Source organism: Pan troglodytes, chromosome 4, assembly GCF_028858775.2.
Source record: "Pan troglodytes isolate AG18354 chromosome 4, NHGRI_mPanTro3-v2.0_pri, whole genome shotgun sequence".
In the NCBI taxonomy this organism is placed as follows: domain Eukaryota; kingdom Metazoa; phylum Chordata; class Mammalia; order Primates; family Hominidae; genus Pan; species Pan troglodytes.
In genome coordinates, this window is record NC_072402.2 from 43,337,114 (window position 1) to 43,362,753 (window position 25,640).

A 25,640-nucleotide genomic window follows, 5' to 3' on the forward strand; every position below is an offset into this window, starting at 1 on the left:
GGGGGCAATGGAGAAGATATGATTTCAGGATTTAGGATGAAAAATCTGATTTTAAGCAACTTCAGGAGTATGCTTTTCTCATTTTATGTTCAGTAGAATTCCTGAGGCTGTGGTCTGTATAAAGGGGGAATCATTTCTTTTCTCAGCAAAAGAGAAGATTCTGACAGCCGTCATGTAGGTTTACATTCTAGATGAGTCGGAAGGAAAGCGACACCTTTACCTAGGGGGAAAGGATGATTGATTCTAAATTGGGAAGAAAGGATTTAAGGAAGGGAGCCTACACTAAGAGAATCCTAATACGGTTTTAAAAGCGTGTATCTTCTTCAGTTGTCCTGCAATGCCCTTTTAAGCTGGCTTACACATAAAGAAACCAGAAAGATGAATATATTACACATCATAAAATTAGAGGCTAATAAGCATAATAAGAAAATTATGTCCATTGCAAAATAGCCAACTAGAAACCAGGGGCTGCCAAGTGTTTTCTTTAAGTGCACAGGAATATTTTCCAGTCTAAGTGATATAATAAAGTCCTGCCTTGGTTATACTCAAATAACAAAATCCAGTATTGAATTTGGTGATATCTAAAGACCTAGATCCACTGTCCCTCCAGGGCCCGATGAAAGAAAAGAATTCTCTAAGGAGCTCAGTCTGAAGACATTCATGCCAAGGCTAGTTCCCAATGTTCTTGTTGCTGAGTTTTATTTTAAATAAGTTTTATTTCAATGTAGTACAGTCTTTCTCTTGGTTTCCCAGTCTCTCTAGTCTCTCTGGGCAAGGCTGTGCTGCTAGAGACCTCTTAGAGGAATGCTAGACTGAGTGAGGCAATTCATTTCAGTGTGTGCTGGAGGCTGCCATCTGGGGACATAATCTCTCTGGTCTATTGTTTCCCGAAATCATCATTTATGATTAACATCTGCAGAGTACTTTCTGCCTTCCAAAATGTCAAGAGTTGATCAACTGAAAGAGTAATACTATATCCTGGAGTAGGCCTTGTCAGTTTCCCTGATGAGGCCCCATCTCCTCTCTCTTGTATAAAAATGTATTATTTTTTCACAAGAAAGGGTTTAGGGGACATCTGCTTACATGGATCTGTCTAGGATCCACAGAATATTGTAACCAAGAGTCTTGGGCCAATAGAACACCTTAGACGTGCTTATTTTTTTCCAGCTATACAGATAAGGCAAGTTATGATATAATTGAGGACTCTAAAATAACACTGTGGTTCTTCTCTGAATGGTGCTTCCAACAGAGCTGGTTCAAGAAATCTCTTGGCTTCTGGGCATTTTATCTTCACTATTGAGAATCTCATCACCTTGAAGAAGTCAAGGCAATACAACACAAAGAATTTTTAAAACACAGTTTCCTTCCATTTCCTTACTAATCCTTTGATATGAGCAGGCTAGCCCTACTGCTTTACAGGTGAAACTCAGAGAAATTAAGCTACTTACTTCAAAGATGCATACCCCAGAAATATGTTAAACTGAGCCTAGAACTAGGTTTTTTTGTTTTTGTTTTTGTTTTTTTGAGACGGGGTTTCGCTCTTGTTGCCCAGGCTGGAGTGCAATGGTGTGATCTCAGCTCACCGCAACCTCTGCCTCCTGGATTCAAGTGATTCTCCTGCCTCAGCCTCCTGAGTAGATGGGATTACAGGCATGGGCCACCACTCTCGGCTCACGCTTGTAATCCTAGCACTTTGGGAAGCCAAGGTGGGGCGGGGGATCACCTGAGGTCAGGAGTTCGAGACCAACCTGATCGACATGGAGAAACCCCGTCTCTACAAAAAATACAAAATTAGCAGATCTAGGTTTCTTTACACTGCATTGTACTGCTGGAATCAAAGCACATACCTAACTCTGCAGCCTTAGTGCAGTTGGTGGTTTTCAGGGGACTTAGTAGTATTTGTTAGAGAGTCTCTTTGGGGTTCTGCAGGCCCTTCATTCGTGTAAGAATCTTTGATGTGCACCCCAGTACTTAGGGAAATACTGACTTACATGTCTCAGAGACTCATGAACTATTTCCTTTCCAAAATGCTCTTCTTCTCCTACCTGTCACTTCATGATTTGTTCTACCATCTTGCCATCCAAATCAACTGCAATTTCAACAAAAAGAGAAAAAACTATTATAAAAAGGACTGTGGAAGTAGTCAAAATTGGCTTATTTTTTCTGCGTGGGCCTTTCCTCTGGCTCCTCACCTCCACTACAGATCGTACTCCTAACAACCTAAATCACTCACTTAACACTTGCATTTCTCTACCTTTTCTCTCTTCACTTAAGTAGGATTTTAATGCACTGAGAGGTAAAAACAGATTATGGAGAGGAGCTCAAATTCTGGATCTGCCACTGAAGTTTAAGCTGCATGTCTTTGTGCATACCCATTCTCTATCAGTGCTTTCTCCATCTTTAGGACATTCTCTAATGGAAGACAGGGCCTAAAATTCCTAGAATGATAGGAAATGGGAGCTCCTGAGGGTCTTAGTCATTATTATATTCCTAGTGCTAGCACAATTACTTATACCTACTGGTGTTCAAAAAGTAATTCTGAATGAATGAATAGGGCCCTCCCAGAGCAGTTGGCAGGCCACATCTCAATCTTTCACATTGCAGGGAACTGCAGGGAACAAATATTTGTGAATGCTGTTGTGCGGGTGCTTTATATGTGTAATCTCATTTAATCCTCGTAATAGCTCCATGAAGTAGGTTTTATGAGCGCTGTGCTCCAGTGAGGGAAGCAAGGATCACAGATAGAGGTGAAGGAATGTGCTCAAGATCATAAGTCAGTGATAGGACTGGAATTGGAAGTTCATTCTGCCCATCTTTGGAGCCTGTGTTTTCTGATACACTGAGCTACTCCCAAAGGACATAGGTATTGTCTCTAGAAGTCACCTTATTTTATTTCACTCTCCTCCACCCCATCAGAAGGAACCTTGAATACCACTATATTCAAATATTTAAACGTTTTCTCTTGGGCTCAGTTCAAAGTTTTCTTTTTTCCCCTTGGCTGTTTGTCTACTTTCTCACCTATGATGTAAGTATTTCACAAAATGCTCCTGAAGTTAAAACCCAATATAACAATATCAAGAGCAAATTTAGAGAAAAGATGTCATATGACTTAAGAGAGCTATATTTAGCAATGTTTATAATACTGTAAAAATATTTTTGTGGAATAGCTCTTACTACAGAAGTTTTTAAAATACTTAATCAAGAGTTGAGGTTATTACTGATTCTCTAGCATGCAAGCAACCTCCACCTTTTGTAATTGTTAGTCCCCTCCATGGTGAAGTGACTCCATGGCTGAGCTGGGTCTGCTGTGCATCCAGACCCTCAGACATCCTCAGGTGTTAGATCTGCCACAGGAAGCAATGAGATGTGAGATGTGTCGGCTTTATGTCTGAAGATGTCTTGTGCCATGACAAAATTTAACTGGTCCAATATTACTTAACCATGCATACTTTGGAGTAGTCAATAAAGATTCCAAATGGGTTCAGAAACCCGGGAACAGGAATGAGCAACCTAAAGCTCTGGAAGTAGTTTCATGACAAAATGTTAGAAGCTAAATGTTATGACATTTACCTAATTTTCCTTCATATTATACATGTTTTGTCTTCTCTACTAGACTGTAAATGACTTGATAAAAAGAATGTTTTTGTATTCCTCCACTGCTCTTATCACAGTGCCTTTTAAAGAACATTTTTTCAATAAACATGTATTTTTCCTATTTATTTTCCTATTTCATATATTACACCTTGCTAAATGCTTCATTGTTTCATTTTGGCCCTCATCAGCAATGTGAGGAAGGTATTTTTTCCCTTAAATTAGTGGTTTCATGGTTATCCCTATCAGTATATTTACCTTTTCCTATTTCTTACATTCTTATTTCTTTTATTTCTATTTCCTATTTCTTACGGAAAACGGGATAACTCTTTTATCTTTCCTAAGTAGCCAACATAAACTCATATTTTTCCGAAATAGTTGATTTCTATAGAATCCACTAGCCTGTTAGAACCAAGGTAATTCTTCTACTTAGAGTAATAAGATAAGGTTCTGGAAGGAAAAGATATTATGCGGATCTCAATTTTCTTAGCTGTGAAGTAAATAAAAAATAAATATGGACTCATGATGCCCTGAATTAATAGAAAAATAATTTCCTGGAGACCAGGAGAAAGTGTTCCTTAGGGGAGATGACCACCTTCTTCTTGGAGCAGCTCCTGCTGGTGTAAGGGATGGCCATGGTCTGCAGACACAGTAACCTTTGGTAATGAGATCACATCAATTTTTTTTTAACTGAGCAAAAATCACTGAAGTTGTTGAGTAATTCATGTAAACAAAGAGGAACAAATTATTGAGTGCCTACTATGTGCTAAGCGCCCTGCTAAATGCTTCATTGTTTCATTTTGGCCTCTCAGCAGCAATGTGAGAAAGATATTATTTTCCACAAATTAGTGGTTTCATGGTTATCCCTATAATTATGTTCACTCACTTGTATTCTGATATACTTCCTCGAATAAGAAAAAAATAGGGTAGGGCTCCAGGTTTTCCACAAGAAGTTGCCCAGAAGTTCAGACACTCACATGAGATTGTGCTGGCCATGGCAATGCCATCTATGTATATCTTGGTGGAAAGAAAAAAAGATTGAGAATGGCTGGACTGTAACTTGAAATGTAACCCTGGGCAGAATCACTGGGGTTTCCTATCACTGGGGAAATAGTAGGTGGCTCATTCATACATATTTTTATTTTTAAAGTTGTATTATTTAAGGTATAAGTGAACAGCACATCCTCAAGTTATAATTTCTCACATGTTATGACTTAGGACAAGTATAAACAAAAACCCAGGATGATTTACTTACAGACAATGTAGAGGCGAATATTAAGTAATTAATGGTGATACGAATGGATGATATGCAGATATGACAAAATCTTGGAGATGACATGTGATTGACTGGCATTTGGAAAACCAGGGTGCTGCCTGGTCTGAGGTCTGGAGCTCTGTGTCAATCTTTATTGAGTAACACTCACTCACCTTCTAGGACCCAAAGAATCTTCTCTGGGTGACTTTAGGCACTCCAGATTGGAGTGTTCAAGAGTGGAATAAAGTTGAATCTGAGTCAGACAATCAGTACCCTAATATGTCAGTTCTCCCTTCTAAATATTGGCAGAGAACAAATTTATTTTATAAATTTGTATATATCTATCTATAGAGAGAGATGGGGGGAAGGAAAAGAGAGATTTGTTATAGGAATTGGCTCATGCCATTTTGGAGGCTGGGAAGTTCTGTAAGCTGGTGTCTGCAAGCTGGAGAACCAGGAGCTGGTGTTGTACAGATCCAAAGGCCTGAGAACTAGGGGAGCAGATGGTATAACTCCCAGTGGGAGTCCAAGGGTCTGAGAATTGGGGGCAGGGGATGAAGAGGGGAAAGTGGGTGGGGAGGGAGCTGCTAGTGTAAGCTCTGAGGTCTGAAGAGCCTAGAATCAGGAGCTTTGATGTCCAAGGACAGGAGAAGATGGATGTTCAGCTCAAACAGAGGGAGTGAATTCACCCTTCCTCCTCCTTTTTGTTCAATTTGGGCCCTCAACAGATTGGATGGTGCCTACATGCATTGGTGAGGGTGGATCTTCTTTATTCAGCCCATGGATTCAAACATTAATCTCTTTTGGAAACACCCTCACAGACACACCCAGAACTAATGTCTCACCAGTCTTCTGGGCATCCTTTAGCCCAGTCAAACTGACACATAAAAACCGTCACATGGGTGAAACTCAAGGACTCTTATCAACCGGCTTTCTGTGGAAGAGACAGAAAACAATCTGTTTTTCTTTGACATTGGTGAGGCTTCCTTGACTCTTGCTTTATTTTATTGTAGTGGTTTTCTTCACTTCTCAGAATGGAAAATAGTCCAGGGACAGTTTATCAAGTACTATCTATGTGCCAGACAGTGCTGACTAGAGAAATGACAGAATCATGCCCCTGAAAAGCTAAGTAAAACATTTTTAAGGGGATCTCGGGATACTGATCAGGGAGATGCAATACATTAAAGATGCTGATTAAGGACAGGTAAGCCCAGTAAATAACAAAGACTTCTAAGAAAATCTCTGTGTATTATACTGTGGTGAAGAGGGAATTGGATTCGAGAAAATTCAACACAGAATCATAGCTGCGTATGGATGGATGCATTTGTGAAAGCTCAGGTATCCCAGGTATCCAGTTTGCCCTTAAGCCACTACTAAAAGATAGTAGTTACCCTTATTTCTTAATATCTTCAAAGATGGGATTTCCACATTTTCCCCACAATGCTTATACCCAGGCTATTTTCTAATGTCTATCCTAAATCCCTCCTCTTGAAAGTTAAGCCTGTCCTTTCTTGGGGAATGGTTGTCTCATGTTTCTTTCAATATCGTGAATGATTGAAAAGAACTTCTTATGAATCTGCCCTCCCTGTCCATCTATATTCCATTCCAAATTCTACTGTTCTCAGCACCTCTGGCCATGAATGCTATCATCCTGTTTTTTCCTTCTTGTATTTTTTTTCTACCCCCAGATAATTGCACCATTACTTTTAGTGTTTCCTTCAAACTATATAAACATAAATTTCTTTTGGCTTGTCATGCCTTCTCCCATATTTCAAATCTCTAAGGTTTCACATTCTCCCTTTTTGCATTTTTTATTCTTCTTCAAATTTCTCTTCTCTTATAAACTCTAAATTTTAATTTTATTTAAGGTCCACATCTTTTTATCTCTTAGCTGGATTTAAATTCCTTCTTAGAATCAGTATTGCCTCTTTCATTCCAAGCCTCAGAGTGTATTTAGGCATTTTCATTTCTCTCTCTCTAGAGATATCTTTGGGCTGAAGCTTGATGAGAGGAGTCTGCTTCATGGAGATCTGTACAGATGGGCTGAGAAGGAAGTGAAAATGCTTTCATGTGCCCACTGCAGTTGGTGCATCCCATTAGGGGCAGTTATTGGGAGGTACATACTTCTTAAGGGAGTCTCAGATTATTTCTTACCTCGGACCAGAAGAAACATGGACAATGGTCACCTCTCATATGTATGTACCATCGTACATACAAGACAAGGGAGCCCACCGGTTTAAATTGTGCTTTGCTGTGTTCTGAGCGTTATCACTACATTATTCAGTGTGTGAGAATTTGAGGGAAAAAATTATACTTCCACTGTTTTGAATGCTTTTCTGGGCTGTAATTTCCAGGACCTGGATCTTTAGGGGTGTATTACTGTTATTGCAAGAAGGGAGGGAGCAGATGGAAAATAAATATACTCAAGGGCTCAGAGGCTATTACTGATGCTGGAGGCAGGTAGTCAGGCAACAGGAAGTAAATACAGTGAAACAGTGGGAAAAAGACATTTACCTTTGGTCTCTTGAGCTGCACGAGTCAGGAGCTAGGGGATGATTAGTCCCAGGGCTTCTGCATGGGGCAGCCTTAACAGGTGGTTCATAGAATATTCTACTCGTATAGCAATTGACTCTGAGCAGCTGCATCTTATAGACCTAAAAATAGCCCCAAAATGAGATTTCTGAGACCCCAGAGCTGCATACGGCAGAGCTGGTGACAGTAATGACAGCTGGGCATCAGTGATATTGAACAGCTCTTTGCAAAGCTCCTTCCATGCCTATTGTTGGAAAGAACCTGGTAACAACCCTGTGAGGGACAAGGGCAAATGTCACTAAGACTGTTGTGCAGATGAAGAAACTGAGGCTGAAGGAGCTTAAATAAATTGTCCAAAGCCACGTACTTAGTTTTAATGTTACCCCACGCTTCCCAGGGCATAACAGCTTCAGGGTAGAATTGGATCCTAATAACATTTTCTAAGCAGTATTTCTTTTATTGCTATTCACCAACTTTTGGGAATTCCAGATCTCCTAAAATTCCTTATAATAATAACATTAATAATGGTAATTGCATTTAAAATTAGCTATTATTGTTTAAGCATTTACCACATGCTCTTTAAACCTCACAAAAATCCTAACACCTCACAGTGTTATTGTTACCCCTACTTAAAAAATATATATATAAAAAAGGTTCAGAGAAGTTTAATAATTTCCTGAGATAATACAGCTAGTGAGCAGCTGGTCTAAGATCATAACCACCGGATATATAGTTCCAGAGTCACGTATTTGCATTAGGACATATTCAGGTACTCATTTAGGGAGTCCCCAGGGATGTTCCTGTGTGCTAATAAGCACAGCCCTCCTGGCAACAACAGCCTTTCCTCCTTTCCCGCGTGTGGCACATTGGGTCTGCTCTGACTCTTGGCCTTGGTGGATGTGGGTCTGGGTCTCTGTTCATGGTGGCTCTGGCTGCTTCATCTCTCTCCCCATTTCTATTCCCTGTTAAAGTGGCAGTAGTCACTTCAGTGAAGGAGGACCCAGTGTAAACTACTTCTCCAAGAATCACAGCCTGATGCTCTGGTTTCTTAAAGAGATGTCAGCAGTAAATACCTTTTTACCTTTTTATGTATCTCTTCTTCCTAAGAACTTGGGCATGAACCCAGAGGGGCAGTGCAGAAGGGCATGCTCTTTGATCTGTGAAAAATTGCTCTTCTCTTTCAACTGCTACTTCTCAACTTTACACAAATCATGCTGCCCCTCATCTCTTTCATGCCTAAGCACACTTTCTTACCTTTCACCTACATAGGGCCCAGGGGGCCATTCAGATGTGAGCAAGACGGTCTGACCTCTCAGAATTAATATTTCCTTTGGGGTCTTAAACTGGAAGACCCATTATCCCCACTGTTACAATCATTGCTTATTATACATGTCTTAAAACCTCTCCTACTAAGTTGTGGATGTGAGGGGTTTTTTTTGTTTTTGTTTTTGTTTTTGAGATGGAGTTTCTCTCTTGTTGCCCAGGCTGGAATGCAAAGCTGCGATCTCAGTTCACTGCCACCGAATGTGAGGATTTTTTTGGGGCAACACATCTTTGCATTTCCATACACAGCAGGGTGCTTGATATGTAGTTTATGATATGAATGAAAATATGAATGAATGCATGTAGGTAAACAACATTAAGTAGTGTAGTTACTGTTGATTTTAGATTATATTTCTATCAGAATATTAAATTAAACCTTGGCTTGTACTCATTGGAAAGAATTTACATTTTTATTAAAAAAGAATGTTAAAATAAACCCAACTCATTTCTGCCACAGGGTATTTGTACTTTCTATTTCCTTTCACCGAATACTCTTCGCTGAATCTTGCATGGCTTCCTTTCTCATTTCTCTTAAATCCAATGTAACCTTCTTATAGAGGCTGTCCATGATAGCTCCATTTAAAATATTATCTACAGACGTTCTTTACTCTTTTACTCTGACCTATTTTTTCTTAACAGAGCTGTTGAATGTTTTCTTATTGTGGGTAAAATAAAGTTCCATGAAGATTGAGATCCTTGTCTTATTTCCTGCTCTATCTCTAGGACCTTGAATAGTCACTGACACGTAAGTAGTGATGGTGGCAGTGGCCCATCTGGAGCAGCTGCTGTGGGAATGCCAACTGCAGCAGGGGAGGCATGGTTGGGGCTGTACACTCCATGGAGCTGGCAGGGCCTGGGAACAGGCAGAAGCCTCGCCCCCTACTGAGTTGGTGGGATGGGAGCCCTGTGATCCTGGGCAGGGCTGCAGCTGCCCAGCCATGGCTCCAGATCCAGGCATCCCTGCACTCTAGGGAGCCCAGGAAGCTCTCCTTCTCCACAGGCTCAGAAGTGCCCACTCCTGCTCCCTGGCCTCTCCCTGCTCCTGGTGCCTGCTCCAATTTCAGAGCAAAGTTGAAGCCAAGCCCAGGCATTGTTGCAACCAGCCCTCACACTGCCTCAGCCCCCTCTGAAACTTTGGGCACCAGTGAGCTCAGGGAGGGAGGCTGGGGGCTGCTGAGGGCAGTTCGGAGCAGGCCTGTAGGTGCCCCTTGGTGCAAGCAGTCTGGGCACCATGGAGAGCATGTTGATAGTTGCAGGAGGCAGACAGATTTCTAGGAGGGAAGGGGTGGGTCCCTGGTGAAGATCCACCTTCGAGCCAGGGATGACCTGCAGCCTTGGGGCCAGGCTGCCAGTTCCAGGTGGGGTCCGTGACCCAGGACGAGAACTTATGGTGCATTTTCCAGGCCTGCCCGTGGCCACCCATGGTCCATTCAATATGCACTTCCTCCCTTCTGAGCCCATAAAAATCCCAGACTCAGTCAGACTTGCACACTCATTGGGATTACCTGCCTGCTGAAAGGACCTACCCACTGCAGGTCTCCTCTCCGTTGAGAGCTGGACAACCTGTCTGCAGAAAGGAGCCACTCACTTCAGGTCTCCCGCAAGCTATTCTGTTACTCAGTAAAGTTCTCGCTGCCTTGCTAACCCTCCAGTTATCTGTATACCTCATTCTTCTTGGATGAGGGACAAGAACTTGGGACCCACTGAAAGGTGAGATTGAAAGAGCTGTAACATAAACAGGGCTGAAACATGCTCCCTATTCACCACCTTGCAGGTGATGAGAAGGAGAGAAGAGCTGCCACCTTTCTGGGAGCCTAGACCTTGGAGCTCCCCAAGCCAGGGCCGTGGCATGCTGTAACACCCTCTTTGGGGCTCTGCAGTTCCTGGTGTCTTTGAGTTTTCTGGCACCATTGCGTTCTCCATGTCCAGACGCTGGTGCCCACAGCGGAAGCTGCTTGCAGTATGTCTGGTCCAGCTGTAGCTTTACATGGAGCCAGCACCTGTGCTGGCAGCTGGAGCTGCCTGCCCTGCTATAGCTGGTACACCTGGCTGTACACAGTGGCCAGACCCTGCACTCACTCACTCACACACCTCTCACTGCTCTGCAGCTGGCTCACCCTTGGCAGGTGTGGGATCTGGGCCAGTAGCGCAAGCTGAGTGCAGCTGCTGGACTGAGTGGGCAGAATGAGCCAGCGGGCACAAGCAAAACCCAAGTAGAGGCACTGCTGGCCACAGAGATTTCCAGTTGGTGAAGCGACACCCTAAGGACCCTGTGACAATAGGAGCTCAATAAATTGTACTGAGTCAATGAATTAAGCCAAGAAAGGCTCCCTAAAGGGGTGTGTGCCCACATGCAGAGGTTTCCTTAGTTTTTGTTAGATGCCACTCTAGTGAAGACATTCAAAGTTCAACAGTTTGGTAACATCTAAAATGTCGACTCCTCAAAAAAGTTAATTGTTTATTGATCTCTTGTTATTGCTCCTTGAAAATGTGTATCTAGACCTATACAACTCTTAGTTCAGAGTCCATTATTTCCTAGTATTTACAGCTGGACAGTCTCATGATGAACAACAGCTTATATGAAAACCTGGTTTTATCTGCCAAAATTGAAAAATAAGTAGACTTGAGTGCAGTGTAGATTTTAAAAATACATTTATACTAAAAAAACAAACTATTTTGCTGACATTAAAATATTTGACAAATTTTGGACCTTTGCTTCTGGTCATGATGAAGTAATAACGATTAGATTTGCTCTCTTGCCTGAAATAAGTAAAAAATAGGACAAAGTATATGAAACAATGGTTCTCAGGATATTGGACATCAGATCGGCAAAACAGTGACCTTTGAGAGACAGTAAACAAGCAAGGCGAACCCTACAGTTGCCCCAGCTTACTGTCTTGAGACAGTGTCTAGGCTGTGGAACAGGGAGAAGAATCCAGAACAGAGCTTGGCAGCCTCCCTGAGTCTAGGGGCTGGAGCTGGAAGTCCAGGTAAGTTAAGCCAAGTGGTTGGAGTTCAAGGACAGAGTACCAGAGAAAGAGAGATGCACAGAGAACTCAAGAGACATGCATAGGGTCCCCTCAAGCATTCAGCTGAGTACTGATCAGCTCATGCATATGTAAAACCCAACTGGGCTCTGGGAATAACCACTCAGAATGATTAGAGGGAGCAACCTCTCGGGCTCACATGGCACAGGGAATAGTGCCTGCTCCCACCAGCGGTGGTGGAAAATGTTGTAATTCACAGGGTATCCAGTGAAGTATTAAGAAGTATTTTCTCTCAGTAGCACAGCAAAATTAGCTGTATCCTAAATGCTACTCTGGTCCTGCCTGACAAAGCCTGAAAGCAAGACTTGAAGTTTCCAAGTAACTTAACCATGTCCCAGATTGTGATAAATACGAAATACAACCTGCAATTAGGTAAAAAGAAAAAAAAAAATCTGTCAGTAGAAACTGACCCCAAACTGACACAAATGTTAGAAATGCTAGACCAAGACGTTAAAACAGCAATAACTATATCTGTTCAAGAAGCTAAAGGAAAGGTTGAACATGTTAAGTAGAGATATGAAAGATATTTTTAAAAGACCCAAATTGAACTTCTAGAGATTAAAGCAACAATAAGACCAAAAGCACACTAAATTGTGTTAGTGGCAGATTAGACATTACAGAAGAAAAGACTAGGAAACTTGAAGGCATATCAGCAGAAACTATAATTGACAGGTTCAACAGTCATATCTCAAAAATTGCTAGAATAAGTAGACTAAAATTCAGTAAGAATATAGAAGACTTAACTAATACTATCAACCAACTTGACCTTTTTGATATTTCTAGAACATTCCACTTCATGACAGCAAAATACACATTCTTTCAAGTGTACACAGAACATTCACCAAGGCAGGGCATATTTTAGACCACATAACAAATCTCAATACGTTTAAAATAATTCAAGTCACACACATTATGCTCTCTGACCACAAGTGACTGAAATTAGAAAGCAACTGAAAGATATCTGTAAAATCCCCAAACATTTGGAAGATAAAGAAACATTTCTAAATACACTGTGAGTCCAAGAAGAAATTAATAGAGAAATTAGAAAGTATTTTGAACTGAAGGAAATGAAAATATAACATATCAAAATTTGTGGCATACAGCTTAAGCAGGACTTAGAGAAAAAAATACAGTGCTATATAACTGTGTTAGAACAGAAAAAAGTTCTCAAATCAGTGACCTTAGCTTCCACCTTAAGAAAGCTGTAAAAGAAGAGCAAATAAAATACAGATAGGCAGAATAAGGAAACAATAATTATCAGAGCACCATTGAATGACACAGAAGACAAAAATAATAGGGAAAAGTTAATGAAACCAAAAGCTTATTGAAAGGTCAATAAAATGGATAAACCTCTAGCCAGACTGATTAGGATTGAGAGGTGGCGTCACTACAGATTACAGGGATATTAAAAGGATAATAAGGGAATACCATGAACAACTTCTTGCCAATAAATTCAACAATATAGATGAAATGGACAAATTCCTTGAAAGATACAAATTACTAAAGCTCATTCAAGAAGAAATAGATAACCTAAATATCCCTATATCTACAAAGTTTGAGTTTGTAGTGAAAAACATCCCGCAAAGAAAAATTCAGTACCAGATAACTTCAATGGTAAATCCTACCAAACATTTAAGAAAGAAACAATACGAATTTTCACAAACTCTTCCAGAAAATTGGAAAGGAGAAAGTACTTTCCAACTCATTTCATGAAACTAGAATTGCATTGATACCAAAACCTGACAAAAACATTACAAGGAAAAAAAAAATCACAAATCTGGAGCCTGGCTCTGGCCAAAATTCTATGTATGATCTTTTAGGGCTGACCAAGGTAATTACAAAGGTTTTATCTAGCAGGTCTCATGAGGAAAGCTGCCCTCCTAACACCAGACTTGCACTGAAGTTTCTGAAGGGAGTTGCAGTCCAGGACTCAGGCCCCTTGGCTAGCCACTTGGAGAGGCCTTTGGTTGGGACATCGCTGCCAAGACCTCCCTCCTCATTGGAAAGTGGAGTTGGGGAGGATTTGAAGACACTTTTCCCCACTCTGACTCAGTACTCAGTACTTTTCTACTCTGGTCCTTCCCCTTTACCCTCCCTCCCCACCCTCTGGGTCCCATAGAATGGTAGGAGCCTTTTATATGGCGAGCCCTTGACCATGAGACAATGTCCCTCAGTCCATGCTGAGACATCTGACCCCAACTGGATGTCATTCTATAGGGCAAAAAGGGGACATTGAGGGAACCAGCACTTTCTCCTGTTTGGCCTCTTGCTTATACTATTGCAGTAAGTGATTCAGTTAGGGGTGTCTAATCTTTTGGCTTCCCTGGGCCACATTGGAAGAAGAATTGTCTTGGGCCACACATAAAATACACTGACACTAATGACAGCTGATGAGCTAAAAAAAAAAAAAGCAAGAAAATGTCATAATGTTTTAAGAAAGTTTACAAGTTTTGTTGGGCCATATTCAAAGCCATCCTGGGCCACACACAGCCTGTGGGCCATGGATTGGACAAGCTTGGATTCAAGGCTTCAATGTTATTTTCATCTTGGTTTGTCTTAATGGCTACTCTGACATCCAGAAGCTAAGCACTCTCCAACTCAGTTCAACTCTTGACAAAACCAATATTCTTCATGAAATATAGAAAATCAAACCCTACAATATATAAAAGGAATACATATCATTACCAAGAGAGGTTTATCCCAGGAATGCAAGATTGGTTTAACATTTGAAAATTAATGAAAATAATTCACCATATTAAAACAAATTTAAAAATAATAATCATATGATCATCTCAAAAGATGCAGAAAGAGCATTTGACAAAGTCTAATAACCATTCCTGATTAAAAAAATAATCTTAGCAAACTAGGAATAGAAGAGAAACATCCTCATTTTGATTAAGGACATTTATGAAAAACAAAACTAACATCATACTTAAAATGCTTTCTTCCTGAGATAGAAACAAAACAAGGTTATCTGTTATTATACTTCTATTGAACTGGAGGTTGTAGTCCATTCAGTAAAGCAAGAAAAAAATAAAAAGCGTCTAGATTAGAACAGAAGTAGTAAATTAGTTTTTATTCATAGATCATCTATGTGGACAATTTTATGGACTCTACAAAAAAGTCACTAGAATGAATAAGTAAGTTAGCAAGTTTGCAGGATACAAGATCAATATACAATTAAAATTGCATTTATATTTACTAGCAACAAATAATGTGGAATTAAAATTTTAAAATAATATTATTTATAATAGAATTAAAATCATGAAAATCATGAAATATTTAGGGATAAATCTGACAAAAGATGTGCAAGACCTGTGCACTGAAAACTATAAAATATTGGTGAGAGGGATTAAAGAAGACCTAAACAAACAGAGAGAGATAATGTCTTCATGGATCAGAGACTCAGTATTTTAGAAATTTCAATTGTCCCCAAATTGATTGATAGATTCAATGCAATCTATCAATCTAAATTCCAGAAAATTTTACGTAGAAATTGACAAGCTGAATCTAAAAGTTATATGAAAATGCAAACAGCCAAAGAACTTTAGAAAGGAGAAAGTAGAAGGCTAACACTACCTTATAAGATTTTAAAGTCTTATAGTAATCAAGGTCAGTATGGTACTGGCATAAAAATAGACAAATAGATCAGCACAGCAGAATATAGAGTCCAGAAATAGAACTACACATATGGGGTCAACCTGATTTTGACTAAATAGCAGAGACAATTCAAGGAGGAAAGATACTCATTTCAAAAAATGGTGGTGTTACAATGGGATATGAAAGAACCCCTGATATTATACACAAAAATTAACTCAAAAGGGATCATGGACCTAAATGTAAAACCTGAAACTAAAAACTCTTACTGTCACTGAACTGAGCTGGGTCCATTTGCCAGTACACAATTGAAAGCCAAACACTGAAGCGCTAGGTTTTTGTACAGAGAAAAGTTTGTGGCAAGGCTGTTGAGCAAAGAGATCAGTGCCTGGCTCAAATCTGGAGCTGGGGTTCAGGGCAGATTTTATAGGCAGAGGATAATGAGGCATGATGTGATTGGATCTTGCAATGAGGTGATGCTGGGAGGTCTAATTTGACTGGCTTCTACAATGGGGTGACACCAGGGCTTGATCTGATTGAATCCTTGATCCTGCCATTTGCCTTCTGCATCTTAATTTGGCCCCTGTTTCTTGGTCCAAGCACTTATGTTCTGCTCATCGCTGCAGGCTTAGTTCATCTGGGTATGCTCAGGTTACATGACCTTCAGCCTGGGGGCGGTCTGTGGCAACTGAAAAACAACTCAGCTTTGTTACATAAAAGTTGAACCAGATTGATTTGGTGATTAAGAAAACATGGGGAGAAAACTCTTTCTGGCCTTAAATTAGGCCCTTCCCTTCCCTCCCCTTCCCTCCCCTTCCCTCCCCTTCCCTCCCCTTCCCTCCCCGTCCCTCCCCTCACGTCCCCTCCCCTCCCTTCCCTTCCTTTCCCTTCCCTTTTTTTTGAGACAGGTCTCACTCTGTCACCCAGACTAGAGTGCAGTGGTGTGATCTTGGCTTACTGCAACCTCCATCTCCCAGGTTCAAGAGATTCTCCTGCCTCAGCCCTCCAAGTAGCTGGGATTACAGGAGCACACCATCATGTCCAGCTAATTTTTTGTATTTTTAGTAGAGACAAGATTTCCTCATTTTGCCCAGGTTGGTCTTGAACTCCTGAGCTCAAGCAATCCGCCTGCCTTGGCCTCCCAAACAGCTGGGATTACAGGCGTGAGCCACTGCACCTGGCAAAATTAGGCAAATATTTCTTCATGAAACACCAAAAACATGATATATAAAAAAACAAATTAAACTGAACTTCACTAAAACTAAGAACTTCTTCTTTTCAAAAGATCCTTAACTGGCACAAGACAGGGAAGCCCTCTCTCACCACTCCTATTCAACATAGTGTTGGAAGTTCTGGCCAGGGCAATCAGGCAGGAGAAAGAAATAAAGGGTATTCAATTAGGAAAAGAGGAAGTCAAATTGTCCCTGTTTGCAGATGACATCATTGTATATTTAGAAAACCCCATCGTCTCAGCCCAAAATCTCCTTAAGCTGATAAGCAACTTCAGCAAAGTCTCAGAATACAAAGTCAATGTGCAAAAATCACAAGCATTCTTATACACCAATAACAGACAAACAGAGAGCCAAATCATGAGTGAACTCCCATTCACTATTGCTTCAAAGAGAATAAAATACCTAGGAATCCAACTTACAAGGGATGTGAAGGACCTCTTCAAGGAGAACTACAAACCACTGCTCAACGAAATAAAAGAAGACACAAACAAATGGAAGAACATTCCATGCTCATGGATAGGAAGAATCAATATCGTGAAAATGGCCATACTGCCCAAGGTAATTTATAGATTCAATGCCATCCCCATCAAGCTACCAATGACTTTCTTCACAGAATTGGAAAAAACTACTTGAAAGTTCATATGGAACCAAAAAAGCACCCGCATTGCCAAGACAATCCTAAGCCAAAAGAACAAAGCTAGAGGCATCACGCTACCTGACTTCAAACTATACTACAAGGCTATAGTAACCAAAACAGCATGATACTAGTACCAAAACAGAGATATAGACCAATGGAACAGAACAGAGCCCTCAGGAATAATACCACAGATCTACAACCATCTGATCTTAGACAAACCTGAGAAAAACAAGAAATGGGGAAAGGATTCCCTATTTAATAAATGGTGCTGGGAAAACTGGCTAAGCTGAAACTGGATCCCTACCTTACACCTTATACAAAAATTAATTCAAGATGGATTAAAGACTTAAATCTTAGACCTAAAACCATAAAAACCCTAGAAGAAAACCTAGGCAATACCATTCAGGACTTAGGCATGGGCAAGGACTTCACGTCTAAAACACCAAAAGCAATGGCAACAGAAGCCAAAATTGACAAATGGGATCTCATTAAACTAAAGAGCTTCTGCACAGCAAAAGAAACTGCCATCAGAGGCAACCTACAGAAGGGGAGAAAATTTTTGCAATCTACTCATCTGACAAAGGGCTAATATCCAGAATCTACAAAGAACTCAAACAAATTTACAAGAAATAAACAACCCCATCAAAAAGTGGGCAAAGGATATGAACAGACACTTCTCAAAAGAAGACATTTATGCAGCCAACAGACACATGAAAAAATATTCATCATCACTGGCCATCAGAGAAATGCAAATCAAAACCACAGTGAGATACCATCTCACACCAGTTAGAATGGTGATCATTAAAAAGTCAGGAAACAACAGGTGCTGGAGAGGATGTGGAGAAATAGGAACGCTTTTACACTGCTGGTGGGACTGTAAACTAGTTCAACCATTGTGGAAGACAGTGTGGCGATTCCTCAAGGATCTAGAACTAGAAATACCATTTGACCCAGCCATCCCATTACTGGGTATATACCCAAAGGATTATAAATCATGCTGCCATAAAGACACATGCACATGTATGTTTATTGCAGCACTATTCACAATAGCAAAGACTTGGAACCAACCCAAATGTCCATCAATGATAGACTGGATTAAGAAATTGTGGCACATATACACCATGGAATACCATGCAGCCATAAAAAAGCATGAGTTCATGTCCTTTGTAGGGACATGGATGAAGCTGGAAACCATCACTCTCAGCAAACTATCACAAGGACAAAAAAACAAACACCACTTGTTCTCACTCATAGTTGGGAATTGAAAAATGAGAACACTTGGACACAGGAAGGGGAACATCACACACCGGGGCCTGTCATGTGGTGGGGGGATGGGGGAGGGATAGCATTAGAGATATACCTAATGCTAAATGATGAGTTAATGGGTGCAGAACACCAACATGGCGCATGTATACATATGTGACAAACATGTTGTGCACATGTACCCTAGAACTTAAAGTATAATAAAAAAAAATTTTTAAAAAGACAGAAAAAAAAGAGAATAAAAAGACAAGCCACAGATGGGGAGGAAATATTTGCAGATCATATATCTGATAAAGGACATGTACAAATAATATATAAAGAACTTTCAAAGACTAATAATAAGAAAACAAACAACGCAATTAAAAAATGGACAACATATTTGGATAGTAGTTTTACCAAAAAATATATATGTATGGGAAATAAGCACATGAAAATATGCTGAACCTCATTCGTTACTAGGAAAATACAAATTAAAACTACATTCAGATACCACTACAGACTTGTTAGAATATCTAAAATGAAAATGACTGACTCTCTACCATGTGTTGGTATAGATATGAAGTAACTGGAACTCTCATCTACTGCTGGAAGAAATGGAAAATACTACAGTCAGTTTGGAAAACAATTTCTAAAAATAATTTCTGAAAATGTTAAACATATACCTACTGTCTAATCCAGTCATTCCTTTCTAAGGTATTAATCCAAGAGAAACGAGCATATCTCCATACCAAGAGTTATACATAAATGTTTTCAAGAACTTTATTTTTAATAGCCCCAAGCTGGAAACAATTATAATATATCCATCAACAGGTAAAAGGGTAAACAAATTATAGTATGTTCACATAATGGAATTCTATTCAGCAATTTGAAAAAAATTAACTATTGATACACACAGCAATATGGATGGATTTCAAAACAATCGCATTGACTGGAAGAAGCCAAACAAAAAGATTAGATAGTGTATGATTCCATTTATGCAAAATTATAGAAAATGAAAACTAATCTACAGTGACAGCAGATCAGTAGTTGCCCAGAGATTGTTCATGGGGCGGAGATATGCAGGAAAAAGGCATTACAAAGGGGTGTGAATAATCTTTTGGAGGTAATAAGTATGCTCATTTTCATAATTTTTGGGATGGTTTTACAGATATATTCATATATCAAAACCTCCAATAATGTACACTTTACATATATGGATTATATTGTTCATTAATTATGCCTCAATACAGCTCTTAAAAATATGTAACAACTTTTCATTAAAATCTTTTAAAAAAGAATTTTACTTATTTTGCATTTTTAAAAAGAGTGAATTGAACACAATTCAATACCTTCTGAGTGACTCTGGGTCATCATTGTGAATATGAATTATTATGAGACAGCCTCAAAAATGAACTCAGATGAGTATAAGTGATTGAGTTTATACCTGGGATTTTGGTCTGTTCTTCAAGTTCTTCAGGCCCCTCTCTCTGCTGTCAGTGTTCATGACCCCCTGCCACCAGCACATCCTCCTCTAATCTGAAACTTTCTTTAAAGCACCGTAGGCCAAAGGTGTATTGCCAAACCTTTCTACAGACTAAAGTTCACAGGCCACCTCAGCAGATGCCATCCCCCCCTTATTTCTGAATACTAAGAAGTTCTCACTTGCTCAACATCGTTGGGCTAGCCCCAGCCTTCTCTCCCTCTTCATTTTCAAGGTCAATCCCAGCCAGTGGGACATGTGTTACCTTTCAAAGGCATGGCTAGTAAACGTTCTCTGTTCAGTAAGTGAATGAATGAAAAAGAGATGAAAAAATTCTATAACCTGACATATGGTATCTTCTTTTTGGTGCCTCTATCTGAGTTGCTGATCTTTCAGTGCTGTTTTCTGGAAATGCTGCACTGTGGGATCCTGCTGTGGCTTGTGGTGACACGGACATTAGAGACCAGGGACCTAAGGTGTTAGTCACATTACATTGTGAACATCTAAGTCCCAGAGATGAAAGGAACAGCGTGATTGCTGTGGAAAATGACATACACTTTGTTTTGTTGCTAGCTCTGTGTATATGGAAATCGGGATAATTTTTGTCTGCCAAGACAGCTAGATATTTTCACATTTCTTTTTCTCCTCTTGATCATCCTAAATGTTTAAAGTTATTTCTGGTGCCTCTTCTATCATTTATTTTGAATGCAGTAAGCCTTTCTCTGCAGGTTTGTTGACGTCTTCTCATTGAACTTTCCTGGAAACAAGCATGTTAATGACATATTTAATGTCAGTATAAGCCATTGATTTGGGTTTGTAATATTTGCTGGAACATTGTGTCCTGAATAAAACATAAAAACACACTAAAATGTAACCTAAGAAACTGAATATTTAAATGGTCACGAATGAGAAAGCACAATCCAATTATTTTTTTCCCCTGGAGTATAAAGAATGTGGAAATCTAAATCTGAGGGATTCATATTTGATTTTAAGAAGTGTTATGTTTCAGAAAAATTCTTTTTAAGAACAAATAAAGAATATAAATAATGACATCTAAAAAGTTTCTTGCTTAAAATTGCTTTAAAAGGTGTAGTATAGATGATAGTAAAAGTCACTTGCTGGCATTTATCATTGAAATGTTGGTCTTTAGAAATGAATTGCTGTAAAAAAATAAATTTGGTATTGCTGCTGTTCTTAAAAAAGCATACTGAAATCATAATCCCTCTGAAGTTGATGACTTCATTTTTTTTCATTGTTGAAAACTGTTACTCTGCTATTGGATTAATTAAGAGTCTGTGTTCAGAAATCTTTTTTTTTCTTTTTTCTTTTTTTCATACAGGGTAATGCTTTGTCACCCAGGCTGGAATTCAGTGGCACGCTCAAGGCTCACTGCAGTCTCAACCTCCTGGGCTCAAGCAATCCTCCTACCTCAGTTTCCCAAGTAGCTGGGACTACAGGCGTGCACCACTACACCTGGCTAATTTTTCTATTTTTGTAGAGATGGGGTTTCACCATGTTGCTCAGGCTGGTCTCGAACTCCTGGGTTCAAGCGATCTGACTGCCTTGGCCTTCCAAAGTGCTGGGATTACAGGAGTGAGCCACTGTGCCCAGCCTGGAAATCTTAACTTTGAAATAGGAAAACAAAATTAAGGTTTTTTTCTTGCTGTGGTAAATGGTAGCATTGGCCCTAATCCTTCAACCCTTGCTGTGTCTCTGTCCTTTGCTATGTGAATTTACAGTTCCCTTCACTCCGGTGAGTGGAGGATATTTTCTCTGCCCTGTGATATTGTGCTGGCTGAAGAGAATAGAACAGAAGCAACAGTGTAACAGTTCTGAGTCCAATTCTTTTGTGATTCTGTTTCTCTTGTGCCTCTGCCATTACCATGAAAGAATATGCCTCCTCTCAACTGCCCATAGGTGGAAGAGGGTGAGGGGCACAAGGAACAGAGCCACCCAAACTGAGCCCAGGCTAGATCAGCTGGGCCCTGGCCCACACAGCGATGTGCAAATTAAATAAATGCCTATCGTGGTATGCCACTGAGATTTCATGGTTATATGTTACACAACATTATCATAGCAATATCTAACAATACTGTACAAAGAGAATTTCAATGATAGCACCAAAAATAGTTATCCACAGTGAGTTTTCTAAACATTTGTAGCAAAATGACATATATAGTGTTTTGCTTGTGTGTTAAGAGCCTAGATTAAAAATAATTGTGGTAGCAATTCTTAGAAATATAGATGTTAATCAATCCATGATAATATTAAATTAAATAAGTCATATGAAAAGTATAAAAGTTTGGGTTGTGCTTGCCTTACTTATTCATCTTTTACACAATGTCTGTTACCTTTCAATACATTCAACAAATTCTTACTGAATTTGAAATAAATGAACGAAGGAGTGAAATATCTTTTCCTTCCTTAATTTTCATTATTTTTTTCCCCTTAAAAGTTTACTACAAAAAGGCAAAACATCTAAAGAAGAGACTTCAAACAACAAACAAACCAATCAGAAATTCACAAATCATTGCTCTAGGTCAGTGGTTCTCAATGGGATGTGACTATGCCCCTCAGGGGAATTTGACAATGTCTGGAGACATTTTTGGTTGTCATATCTAGGGGTAGGGTGCTAATGACATCTAGTAGGTAGAGGCCAGGGATATTGCCAAATATCCTACAAATGCACAAGATAGACACCCCCCCCATAATAAAGAATTATTTAGCCCTAATAATTTTGTGTGTCCTTTGATTATTTTTGTATTCTTTTGTCTTGCAGGTTCCTAAATCTTTCCCTCTTGTTTCTTTTTGCATTCTCCACGCAGTCTCCAAAGATCACCTCTACTTTTCCTTTGTCTTTTTCTTCCCCAGCCTTTCCAGAACTGCCTCCCTGAATCTCATGTCACTTTTCAGTTTCTTCCTTGTTGTCTGTATTCTTATCCACAAAAACTCTCTTTCAGTATTTTGACATTGAAGATGGGCTTTCTCTTTCTGGGAGCTATTTTAGCTTAATCCCCTCTTCTCTCTTCCTCCCAGATTTTCTGGAGATCCTCTTTCCCCTGATCAATCTCTGCTAAGGTTTGTAGTGGAAGATTTAGTATAGTGTGTCTGTACATACTTTTTTTTGTTAATTACAGATAATTTAAAGTTTGTAGTGTTACTGGTTTTGATGAAGGTGTGGAATTTGTGTATGTATCTTTTTTCTTCTTTTTGACCTATGTTGTTTTTGGGAGGATGTGTGGAGAGATTCAGATTTAGGTAGCCACCATTATCTCAGCTATCCAGAAATGATGGCATTTGTTTTTTAACTTTGCTTGTAGTATCCTGGTTGTAAAGAAGTTTTGCAATTTTGTGTAGTTAAATCTGTCTTTCTATGTTGTTTGTGGACTTTCATCATGCTTGAGAAATGTTTGTTCCCCTCAAGATTGTAAAAATGTAATCTCATATTTTTTCCAGTATGTTTTTTTAAACAAAAATTTAAAAATCTGAATGTATTTATATTGTAGGACATAGGATTCAATTTTTTTTTCTTTTTCTACTTCTATTTTAGAGCAGAGTACATGTGCGGGTTTGTTACAAAGGTATATTGTGTAATGCTGAGGTTTGGATAAACTGAAATCATTACCCAGGTGGTAAGCACAGTACTCAACAGGTAGTTTTTCAGCCCTTTCCCCACTTTCTATCTCCTCCTCTCTAGTAGTCCCCAGTGTCTATCATTCCCATTTTTAGGATATAGGATTCTAATTTTAATTTTTCCTATAGATAGTAGATTTAAAAAATAATATAGGATTTCAGGCAGGTAAGCGTCCTTCCCAAATTCTTAGGCTAAAGAAATATTAAAGCCTGTATAGGGCATTTGTAAAGAATTTTGATTTGAAAATTCCCTGGTGCAACCTATACCAACTTGTGAATAAGCATTTGAAATACAAGTATTTAAAGATTAGGAAATGATTGTGCTCTGTGCACACAATCAGGCGTGGCAAATAAATTTTGATTCATGTACCATCTCTAGTTGATAATGGCTGCCTTGGAACTCTGGGTTGAGAAAGGCTGTCAGGCCAAATTTGAGCTCAGCTGAAAAGAAGGACATAATGACTACTGATAGGGCGAAGTGAGCTCTGCATCAGTGGAGATGCTGTGAATACAACACATTGCCGTTCCCATAAGCACCTTTAATTTTGATCATCATTGCCTAGGATGGTGTCTGGCATATGGTAGAGCTTGAGCACAAAAGTTAGGCTGCCTGGGTTTGGTTGGATTCTGGCTTTAGTACTTACTAGTTTTATAACTTTGGGTTGATTATTCAGCCTCTCAGCATTTCACTTTATCTGTGAAATGGGTGTAATAATAACATCTATCATATAAAGTTGTTTTAAAGAATAACAACTTATATGTAAAATGTTCAGAATAGTCCATGATTTATTATAAACAATAGTTATTATTATTATTATTCCAGATGTTAGTTATCTGTGGAATGAATATATTCAGCTGTTTTATTACAATGTTCCTTGTGTGTATAGGAAATTATGCTAGTATCTGTGAGTCTAATGGTGTTAACCACTCTTTTGGAAAGTTTAATTATACTCAATAAGAGAATCATATTCAACATAGATGTTCTATTTAGTATCTACTTACCCGAATTATAGAAAAATTATATTGCCTTTAGATATTAACCTTGCAAATCCAGAAATTTATAATGTGACCCATTGTCTTAACAAACTCAGAAAAGTTTATTGGGAGAATGAATATGAGGTGTTATGAGCTCCTCAGAAGAAAGTTGCTATTAAGTACAGGATCATAAAATCATGAAATGTGAACTAGAATATTGTGAATCTTTGACATTTATCTCCATAGTTGAATCTATATTAGGCTAATAAATTTCGAAGGGAGTTAATTTTAGTAATTTCAGAAATCTTATTTAAGTACGTCACACTTAAATAAACTTTGCACAGCAGATGCTATAGGTGAGAACGTGAACTTGAATCCTATTCTCAGGAAGAGGTTTTCAAAAATAAAGAGAGCATATTTCGATTTGTTTATGTACATTTACTGCAAAGGAAGAGCCAAGCAGTCATCAATAGTGCAGCTGTGGATAACTATTGGCTTTAAGCTTTGCTTTAAATGAATCTGTGTGTGTTCTGCCTTGGATCACTTCCTGAAGTCAATACTCATTGGCCTCAAAGGACCTCTCTGAGATCTAAAAAGATGTCTATCCATGGAGATAACATTTAGGGAGATTACTACTGTGTTTTAAAATTCATGTTTAAAATCCACTCTCTTTAAAAATAATCATTGTTATCTTTCAGGAAACAAATCACATGCAATTACGTAACTGTGTTTCTATTTTCTGTTGGAAATTTTAGAGAAGATTATCAAGGTTATCTGTGCTCAATGTGTGCATCTCAGATCAGCAGCATCAGCATCACCTGGGAGCTTGTTAGAGATGGAGACTCTCAGGCTCCACGGCAGACTTCCTGAATCAGAAGCTACAATTTAACAGGATCCTCGGGTGATCTGAAAATGCAATAAAGTTTGGGAAGCACTGCTGTTGGTCATTAGACAATCTAATGAACTAAGACTTTTGCCGAGCATCTGGTAGGTGGAGGGGGTCCATCATACAATTCTGAATGGCAGTCATTTAGATAAGTACAAGTTGGCTAAGGTGGGAATAAAATGTTTGCTCAAATGATCTGTTAATTTTTGT

The 25,640-nt window shown here is 39.2% G+C and overlaps 1 long non-coding RNA gene across 7 annotated transcripts in view; it reads left to right on the forward strand.

The window, feature by feature from the left end:
* The window catches only part of LOC104006409 (uncharacterized), a 240,545-nt gene that overhangs the window by 97,508 nt on the left and 117,397 nt on the right, over positions 1-25,640 (forward strand). For 6 of the 7 annotated variants that reach the window (XR_002943902.3, XR_008547959.2, XR_010157217.1 and 3 more), the window contains one exon: positions 25,300-25,531. This is a non-coding gene — a long non-coding RNA (uncharacterized LOC104006409). Of the gene's footprint in view, positions 1-22,391; positions 22,476-25,299; positions 25,532-25,640 lie in introns of all 7 variants that reach the window. The other variant, XR_010157218.1, reaches the window with a different exon arrangement.